This window comes from Euprymna scolopes, chromosome 19 (genome assembly GCF_053919585.1).
Source record: "Euprymna scolopes isolate OS-2025 chromosome 19, ASM5391958v1, whole genome shotgun sequence".
Taxonomy (NCBI): domain Eukaryota; kingdom Metazoa; phylum Mollusca; class Cephalopoda; order Sepiida; family Sepiolidae; genus Euprymna; species Euprymna scolopes.
Genome location: NC_136500.1, coordinates 149,421,354 through 149,431,353, shown reverse-complemented (window position 1 = coordinate 149,431,353; position 10,000 = coordinate 149,421,354). Strand labels below are relative to the sequence as shown.

Here is a 10,000-nt window from a genome sequence, read left to right as displayed (position 1 = left end):
CAACGGAATGCATAATTTGACCCAGAAATATGTGAGAGGATATCGGTCAAAGATTTAAACAATGGACAAAGGAAATATTAAATATTCCAATAGGGAAATAATGCATTTATAAATAAAAGCGTCGCAAAGAAAAAGTTAGTCAGTCAATCAGAGAGAGCAAGGTTGCGTCACCATTTCTTCGCCGTCCGACATCCGACACAACCACGCACCTTCCAGAAATTTTAAATCACTAGTAGCAATTTATAATCAAAAGCTAATTTGCCAGTATGAAATAAGAGCAATATATTTTTGTAGGTCAACTGTGTGATGACTTTTACTTCGCTGTCAGTGTGTATATATATATTTGTACCATTTTACAAATATAGATGTTAACATTTATATACGCTGGATAAACGCATATTGCACAACCACAGCGGCCACAGCGAATACGTAACACCCCCCCCCACACACACATACACAAACACACACACATATATATATATATATATATATATATATATATATATGTGTGTGTGTGTGTGTGTGTGTGTGTGTGTGTGTGTACATATACATTTATATATCTACAGGGTGGGCCATAAGTCACGCACCAAAGAATTAAGTGATATGAAACTGTAAAATCGGCGGGGCAAAATATATTTTATTTTCTTTGGGTATAAGATAAATCTTCTTTTATAATTATATCAGCGTGTACAACGTGTTTTTCAGTTCATTGGTTTAGTTTGGTTTTAATAAATAACGTTTATTACTATCAGAATCATTTCAAATCCTTTGGTGCGCGACTTATGGCCCACCCTATATGTGTGCATATATGTACATAATCATGGACTCCCTCGTCGATTTCGACGTATGAGCCTCTCAAAAACTAATTACAGTTCCGGTGTTTCTGTCTTTCGTAAGACTTGAGTCCAGCCAGTGACTTGCAAATGCAATCACAAGCCGTGCACGAAAATTACTCAGTGGAATATCACTTGGTCTAGCAGCAAATTCTTTCCTCTTTTCTTTTGATTCTTTGAATTTTTGTCCTCTTCCTGATTCAAAGACTTTTAAGGCATTGTGACATGTCAGTTTTCCATTGTTTCCTGTCCGAAGCAGTTTGTTCAAAAGTTGAAAGTGGATGATAGTTGTTTTCAGATTGTGCTTGAGCTTATCCTTAGACTTCAACAGTGGACGTCCAAAATGCCTTTTGCCTGATTGAAGCTGATTGTACAAAAGTGCTTTAGACAGTCTATCGTCACTCATTCTGAATACGTGTCCGGCCCGACGTAACTGAAACTGTATAACAAAAGTTTCAATTCCACTAATATCACACTTTTCAAAAAAAATCAGCATTGATCACCTTGTCCTTCAAGGTAAATCCACATATTCTACGAAGACAGTGTTTGTGAAATACGTCCAACTGCACATGTGAGCGGTAAGGGGTCCAAGCCTCAGCACTGTACGAGAGAGTTGTCAGAACGACAGGCCTGTACATTCTTTTAGTTTCTAGCTTTATACCTCTGTCATTCCACAAATGGTTCCCTTGTTTGCCAAAATTTGATGTTGCTTTCGTTATACGATTAACAATTTTATTGTCAAGGGATCTGTTTGAGTTCACCATGCTTCATAACTATGTGAAACATTTATCATTTAAAATTCTTATCATCCACTGTCATACAATCATCAGGAAAAGAATGAACTTGAGGATTTTGTTTCGTACCATTTGCATGCTTTTGATGTGGAGGCAGCTGATGAAATACTTTAGTTTTCTTACTATCGTATATGCAATATATCCAATATAACTACGTTATTTTTTTTAAGGTTTCATTATTTGTTATCTCGGATGATAACAAATAACGCTGGAGAGCTATAGGTTTTGGTTTCGATTCTAGTTGATGGCACTCAAGTCATATTTTTAACTGTTAAAATCACTACTATATAACTGGTACAATATTATGACCAATAGCAAATTGGTTCGATAATATTAAATACGAAATCTGCATAAATAAAAAATATCATATGTAAGCGTATTTTACGACCGCTTGTTAGTTGTTTAATAAAATATACCCACAAATGAAGTCACAGTTCAAGCGATAACTTGTTTCTCAGCTGAATTACATGATGTGTTATATGTCGGCATGCCTTTGCTCTTTGTTGATCCCGCATTTTCCTATATTTTGGTTCATATTCAGATTAATTATATTTCCTATTGAATGCATATTTTATATATTAGTATTTGGATTATTATTCGGAATCAAGAATCGGAAGAATCGGAAGAATCGGAACTTTTAAATGTATCAGAATCTGGAAAAATTGTCGCTATTTTCCGATGCCCAAAACGATTGTTTTAATTGTTTTGTTGTTATTGTTATTGTTGTTGTTGTTGTTGTTGTTGCTGTGTTGTTGTAGTTGTGTTGCTGTTGTGTTGTTGTTTTGTTGTTGTGTTGTTGTTGTTTTGTTGTTTTGTTTTGTTGTTGTTGTTTTGTTGTTGTTGTTTTGTTGTTTTATTGTTTTGTTGTTGTGTTGTTGTTTTGTTGTTGTTGTGTTGTTGTTTTGTTGTTGTTTTGTTGTTGTTGTTTTGTTGTTGTGTTGTTATTGTTGTTGTTGTTTTGTTGTTTTGTTGTTGTGTTGTTGTTTTGTTGTTGTTTTGTTGTTGTTGTTGTTGTTTTGTTGTTTTGTTGTTGTTGTTTTGTTGTTTTGTTGTTGTTATTGTTGTTGTGTTGTTGTCGTTGTTTTGTTTTTTTTTTTTTTGTTGTTGTGTTATTGTTGTTGTGTTGTTGTTATGTTGTTGTTGTTGTGGCGTTGTTATTGTTGTTGTGGCGTTGTTGTTGTGGCGTTGTTGTTGTTGTTATTTAAAACTTTATTTTATATTGATCACTATCAGCATATCGTATGAATCCTAAGATTTCATTGGTTTCCCGATATTTTTCTAGTCAGAGTTCCTTCTTAGAAAGAAATCCAATAGTTACAGAAAGTATCACGTGAAGGTTGCCAACATCCTAAGTGAAAGTGATTTTTGTTGTACTAACTGGATTAAAATGATAAATATTTACTAATGTATCTAAACTACAAAAATCTATAGATCGACCCCTAATAACTGTATTTATACATTTGCGAAAATCTATGTCCATGTTAAGTGAGGTGTTATGGTAATACGAAAAAAAAAAAACTCTATAGTAATAGATATCGAAATTTTAAAAAATCGGAATCGGTAATTGTGTCGGAATCGGGAATTTGGGTAAGATTCGGTAATTGCATCGGGAAAAATATTGGATCGTCCCATCACTAATTGTTAGCTTGTATCATTATATGGTATGTAGATTTGTTAATTCTGATATGTATATGTATATGTATATCATTATATGGTATGTAGATTTGTTAATTCTGATATGTATATGTATATGTATATCATTATATGGTATGTAGATTTGTTAATTCTGATATGTATATGTATATGTATATCATCATATGGTATGTAGATTTGTTAATTCTGATAGCCTTGTAACTTACAACCTAATAAGCTTGATTGTACTGCTCTATATCTCCAAATTAGTATACAGCTTTAACCCGAACACTAACTCTAATCCTAATCCTTTTAAAATAATGTTATATTTGCGGTTTATATTTCACTATTTTAGTTAACGTTGTTGCAATACATATAATCATTTTAAATTTATTATTATTATTATTATTATTATTATTATTATTATTATTATTATTATTAGCAGGACACGTTAACCGGCGTTTCCCGGTGGAAGCCTGTCCCCCCCACCCACGACACTTCGCAAAAAAGTAAACTACGGTCGTTGTTGGTCGCCACTGCCGTCCCTAAACAATTGCGGACACTGGCGGTCGTGGCCGAAATGAAATAATCTGGCTTTCATTGGCGATTAGTGCAGGTTAAGGGCGATAACCTGCAGGCATTGTTTGATTTAAAAAAAAAAAAAGAAGCAATTAAGGGAACGCATAAATCAGTATGAATTAATAAAATTGCGTACAATGGTCCAGTAAAATAATAATCGAAAGTAAAAACAGAAGTTTTAGAAGTTAGGGATTCTTACTGTATATGAACTGTTTAGAGTGATTGAAATCAGTGGTAGCAGTCCGTTTTTTCTTCTTCTTTCCAACTCTTCCATCAATATTATTAAATTAAATTAAATGCCGTCTTTTTTAACGTGTAAAAAAGACAAGTACGACTTTTTCACTTCACTTCTTTGAGTATTGTCATGTTAAGAACGGCTTTCGGAATGTCTGTTGGGATGGCAAAATCTACAGTCGAACAAGATTTTTCCTCTTCCTCCTCCTCCTCCTCCTCCTCCTTCTCCTCCTGCTCATCTTTCTTCTTCTTCTTCTTCTTCTTCTTCTTCTTCTTCTTATTATTATTATTATTATTATTATTATTATTATTATTATTATTATTATTATCCAAGTATGAAGAGTAGTGATAGGCGGAAGGTGAAAAGCGAGGTAAAAATAGTTCAAGGAGTAATTCACAACATCATAAGAAAGAACATATCGATTACGGAACTTAACAGGCTTCTGTATGCAGCGTCATACGTTATTGCGAGTCGTCTTTGCTTAATACAGAAGAAAAAGAGAGAAATGAAGGATAGAAGGCCACACTGGCAGAGGCGGCTTGAAGAAAGTATTAAACGGTGGCAAAAAGACATTGGTAGAATCGAAGAAATAAAAAAAGGAGTTAAACTAGGACGGAAAGCCAAGGACGAGCTTGAAAGGAGGTATAGATTGCTGGAAAAGGGAATGATGAACGTTCTAACAATGTTGAAAGAGAAGATCCACACTGGTGGTATGAAAATTCGGAACTTTGTTGGAAAAGGTATTGCGTTTCGGAAGAACAACCTTTTCTGGAACAATCAGTCTCAGCTGTATAAAGAATTAAATGGTAGTAAACAGGCGAAAAATAACAACACTCCAAATGCAAAAGATGCCAGGAAGTTCTGGAGTGAAATTTGGTCTGCGGAAGGGCGATATAATAAGAAGGTTAGCTGGTTGGGAGAGGTCAGAGAAAGACTATCAGAGATACAGCAGATGGAGAACGTTGAGATAACCAGCGATGACGTTAAGGCTGGCATACGAAGGATGACAAACTGGAAGGCACCTGGTCCAGATGGAGTGATGGGCTTCTGGTTTAAACAGTTCCCATGCCTTTATCCACCTATAGCTGCTGCTCTGCAAAGGGTTGTAGAGTCGGAAGATGACTCTGATTGGCTTGTGAACAACACTAATTAGGAAAGATCCTGCTAAGGGAACAGATGCCAATAATTATAGACCAATTACATGTCTGCCACTGATGTGGAAACTATTGACTGGAATCTTTGCAGAGAAAATTTATGAAAATCTTGAGAGTAATGGTGTTTTTTCTAACGAACAGAAAGGGTGCCGGAAAGGCTCGAGAGGTACTAAAGAGCAACTACTAATTGATTAATGCAGGATGCGAAGAAGAAGAAAAAAAAAGAAGAAGAAGAATCTGAGCGTAGCATGGATCGATTACAGAAAGGCTTATGACATGGTTCCTCGTTCATGGATCCGTGAAACACTATTGATGATGAAGGTTGCCGAACATGTAGTGGAGCTTTTGGAGACAAGTATGGCTCAATGGAAAACGGTGCCGACAGCAAACAGAGAGGAGATGGAGCAGGTTGGCATTAAACGTGGGATATTTCAAGGAGATTCGTTAACGCTACTTCTTTTTGTAATGATAATGATGCCACTGAGTATCCTCTTGAAGAGAGAAAAACTGGGGTATAACTGTGGATCTGGTGACAGACGCCTCAACCATCTACTGTTTATGGATGATTTGAAAATATTCGGTAGAAATGAAAAGGAAATGGAGAGACTGGTAGAACTTGTGGGGACATACTCAGAAGACATTCGGATGGAGTTTGGGATTAGTAAATGTGTGATGCTGGTGATGAAAAGAGGAGTAAAAGTTCATTCGAATAGAATAGCACTGCCAAATGGAGAAATCATGAAAGAAATAGAAGATACAGGATATAAGTATTTGGGAGTGCTGGAGGGTGTAGGCATCATGAACTGAGAAATGAAGGAGAAAGTCAAGAAGGAGTATCTTAGAAGAAACTAATTGCAAAGTCGAAACTGTATAGAGGAAACCTAATGAAAGAAGTGAATGCATGGGCAGTCAGTGTTTTGAGATACAGTGCAAGAATTTTAGAATGGTCTGACAAGGATTTGCATGTCATGGATATCAAAACAAGAAAAGTTTTAGCAATGTTTGGTATATTTCACATTCGAAGTATAGTAGCAAGGCTGTATTAAAAGAGGAAAGATGGTGGGAGAGGATTGAAAAGTGTAAAAGATTGTGTTAGAACCGAGGAGATGTCGTTGAAGGAGCATGTGGTTAGAAGTGGGGAGTGGATGCTTAAGGTTGTGGCCAATGAAGTGGAGGTATGTGAGACCAAGGCTGATTATGTGAAACTTATGGATAGAGAAAGTGCAAAGGAACTGGCTAGGAAGAAAATGCATGGAAGGCAATGGCTTAGTGCTGGGTATCTGGCTAAGAGTACTGAAGCTTTTGTTTGTGCAGCACAAGAGCGGGCATTAGGAACACGATTGTTCAAAAAAGTGGTTCTAGGAGAGGAAGATGCTGCAGAATGCCGGATTTGTGGTAAGACCTCAGAATCAATTACGCACCTTGCAGCAGGGTGTAGTGAACTGGTCCAGAGAGAGTACCGCAAAAGACATGATCGCACGAGACTCCGGATATATTGGGAGGTGTGTAAGAGTGTTGGGGTGAAGTGTGCTGGAAAATGGTTTGAGGAGGTGCCTGATGAAGTAAGAACAAGTAAGGATGGCAAAGTAGAGGCATGGTGGGACAAAAGTGTCATAACGACCAAACAATTGGAACATAATCGCCCGGGTTTGGTCGTCATTGACAAAGTCTCAAAAACTGGCAGATTGTAGACTTTTCAGTACCCTGAGACAGGAATGTGAGAGAGAATGAGAATGAGAAGTGGAGCAATTATGCTCCATTGGCCTTGGAAATAAGGCGTATACATGAGGTTAAAACACAAATAATCCCGGTCGTAGTTGGTACACTAGGAATAGTATCAAGTTGTCTGAAAGGACAATTGAAAAAACTACAATCCCTGATGTTTTAGGCGGCCTTCAGACGTCTGCTTAGGAAAACCCTTGATCTTTGAAGTTCCTGGTTTGAAGCCGGGATTGAGGGAAATCCTCTGGAAATGATTCCCATCCCTTTCCAGAGAGACGTTGATAAACGAAATCAGAATTCTTCTTCTTCTTCTTCTTCTTCTTCTTCTTCTCCTCATCATCATCATCATTATTATTATTATTATTATTATTATCATCATCATCATTATTATTATTATTATTATTATTATTATTATTATTATTATTATTATTATCATTATTATTATTATTATTATTATTATTATTACTATTATTATTATTATTATTATTATTATTATTTCACAGCAGGTCACAGAAGTGTGCGCCAGAGACTGATTTGCTCTGGCAGGATCGGCTTAGGTATGATGTTGAAAAACCCGAAACCACTCAATGAACTAAGCCAAATAAGATCACTGAAGATATCCTCCGGGAATAAGGAAATTTAGAAGTATGTATATTCGAACTTATCATTATTATTATTGGCTCACAAGGAGCTTTCATATAGGCCATCAAAGATCTCTCCTTGAATACAGCCCGTGGTGTTCCCTAGAAGCTGAGTGACAACAAGTCTCCTCAGATTTCCAGTACTCTCTACCTCTTTCGATAACATTTGCAAATGAATTTGCATTATCGCAACAGCTGCTTGCCATTGATTTCTTACTGGCAGCGGCTATTGGTCTTCACTGGAATTTGAGTGACAACAAGTCTCCCCAATGTTCCAGTTCTCTTCACACTTATTCAACGGAGATCTATTCAGTGCTCTCTCCTCAGTCTTTCCTTCCTCCTTTACTCTACTTGGCTACTCGGTCTTTTTGGAGGGCAGTGATGTGGTAATAGGAGATAGAGAACTTATAGATATGCGGCTTCCATGTTCTTGGTTCCATATAGCGCTTCATGTTTGTCTCTGCAGCAGTTTGTCTGGCCCACGATTGTTGCTCACGTGTATTGGTCTCCACATTCAACGGGTTTCCTTAATATCTCAGCTGCTTTCATTATTGTTGTTTGTTGTATTTTTTCAGTCATTCCTCTGATTCCAATTTCTCTTTCTTTCAAAGTTTTTTTTGGATTGTTCCTATCGCTCTTACTATTATAAGTATTATTTTGATTTTCGTCATCTTCCATATCCCTTTCAGCTATTTGGCTAACTCTCTGCATTTGCTCTGTTTCTCCTTTTCTTTGATATTAACTCTGTGGTCAGCTGAAACAGCAAATCCTACGATTTGATAGGATTTTTCTTTCTCGTTAATTATTACGACATTCGGTCTTCTTGCTTGGATGGATTTATCAGTTTTTATGTCCATGTCCCACGGGATTTTGTGATTCTTGTTTTCGAGTACTGTTGCCAACTTATGTTTTTACCATTTATCTGTGTGTTCGAAATGTAGTTGTTTGCATAGTTCCCAGTGTACTGCCCTTCCCACTTTGTCATTTCTGTTCTTGTATTCCTTTTGGGGTCAGTTTGCTGCATTCGCTTAGGATATGGTTTATCATTCCATCTCTTTGTCCTCAGAGTCTGCAGTTGCTGTTTTCTTGTGTTTTGCTTTGATGTGGTTGGTTCTTATCGAGTTATTTTGTGCTGCGGTTATTAGAGAGTCTGTTTCTCGGCGTACCTGTCCTTTTTGCACTCATTTCCAAGTGTTTTCGTTATTTTCCTCTTTTGTCATCTTATGAATGTTTTTCTTTTCATTTTCCTTTTCTCGTTTTATCTTTTATCTGTTTTCTGTTTTGTCGATTTTTTCAGTGTCTCTCGCTGCCATGATTATCCTTTCCTTGTTTTGCGTTATGTATTTTTCTAATTCTTTTTTTTTTGTGTGTAATGCACAAAATCTTCTATACAAACTAATCCTCTCCCGCCGTCTTTCCTTTTCACGTAGAGTCGGTCAATATCGTCCTTTGGATATAGTGCATTGTGCATGATCATGAGTTTCCTGGTTTTCTGATCGAGCTGCCTCAGTTCTTCTTTGGTCCACCCTATGATTGGACCAGAGTATCTTACTAGTGATACTGCCCATGTATTTATACCTTTTATTAGGTTTCTGCCATACAATTTTGCTTCTAGGAGTTTTCTTGTCCTCCTGAGTTATTCCTTTCCGATTCTGTCTTTCATTTCTGTTGCTTTGTTGGTGTCTGCTTCCAAAACTCCCAGGTATTTATAGTCGTCTTGTTCCCCCAGTGTTCTCATCTCCGTTTGATTGATTAGTTCCGTGCTTTCTATCGTCTCCAGTTTTTCCTTTTCTATAACTAGTTGAGCGCACATTTCCATTTCAAATTCCATTTGGATATCCTGGCTGAAGATCCTGGTACTGTTAACTCATTTCTCTAGTTCCTTTTTGGTCCTTGGAAAAAGTTTCAGATTATTATTATTATTATTATTATTATTATTATTATTATTATTATTATTATTATTATTATTAATCTAATCGTTATTATTGCTATTATTTTTATCATCATCATCATCATTAGTAGTAGTAGTAGTAGTATTATTAATATCATCATTATTATAATCATTATCATTATTGTTATTAATATTATTATTATAATTATTATTATAATTATTATTATTGCTATTAATATTATCATCATTATTATTATTATTATTATTATTATTATTATTATTATTTTTATTATTATTATTATTATTATTATCATTGTATTTATCATTAATCTCATTGTTATTATTGCTATTATTTTTATCATATTTATTATTATTTATTATTATTAATATCATTATTATTATCATTATTATTATTATTATTATTATTATTGTTGTTATTATTATTATTATTATTATTGTTAGTAGTATTCATATCTTTATTATCATTAAACTTATTATTATTTTTAATATTATTGTTAT

The 10,000-nt window shown here is 35.3% G+C and overlaps 1 long non-coding RNA gene across 1 annotated transcript in view; it reads left to right on the top strand.

Annotated features, from left to right (window-relative positions):
* Positions 1–10,000, top strand: part of LOC145240057 (uncharacterized) — a 28,094-nt gene that overhangs the window by 1,980 nt on the left and 16,114 nt on the right. The window contains exon 2 of the long non-coding RNA XR_013862478.1: positions 7,453–7,594. This is a non-coding gene — a long non-coding RNA (uncharacterized LOC145240057). The remainder of the gene's footprint in view (positions 1–7,452; positions 7,595–10,000) is intronic.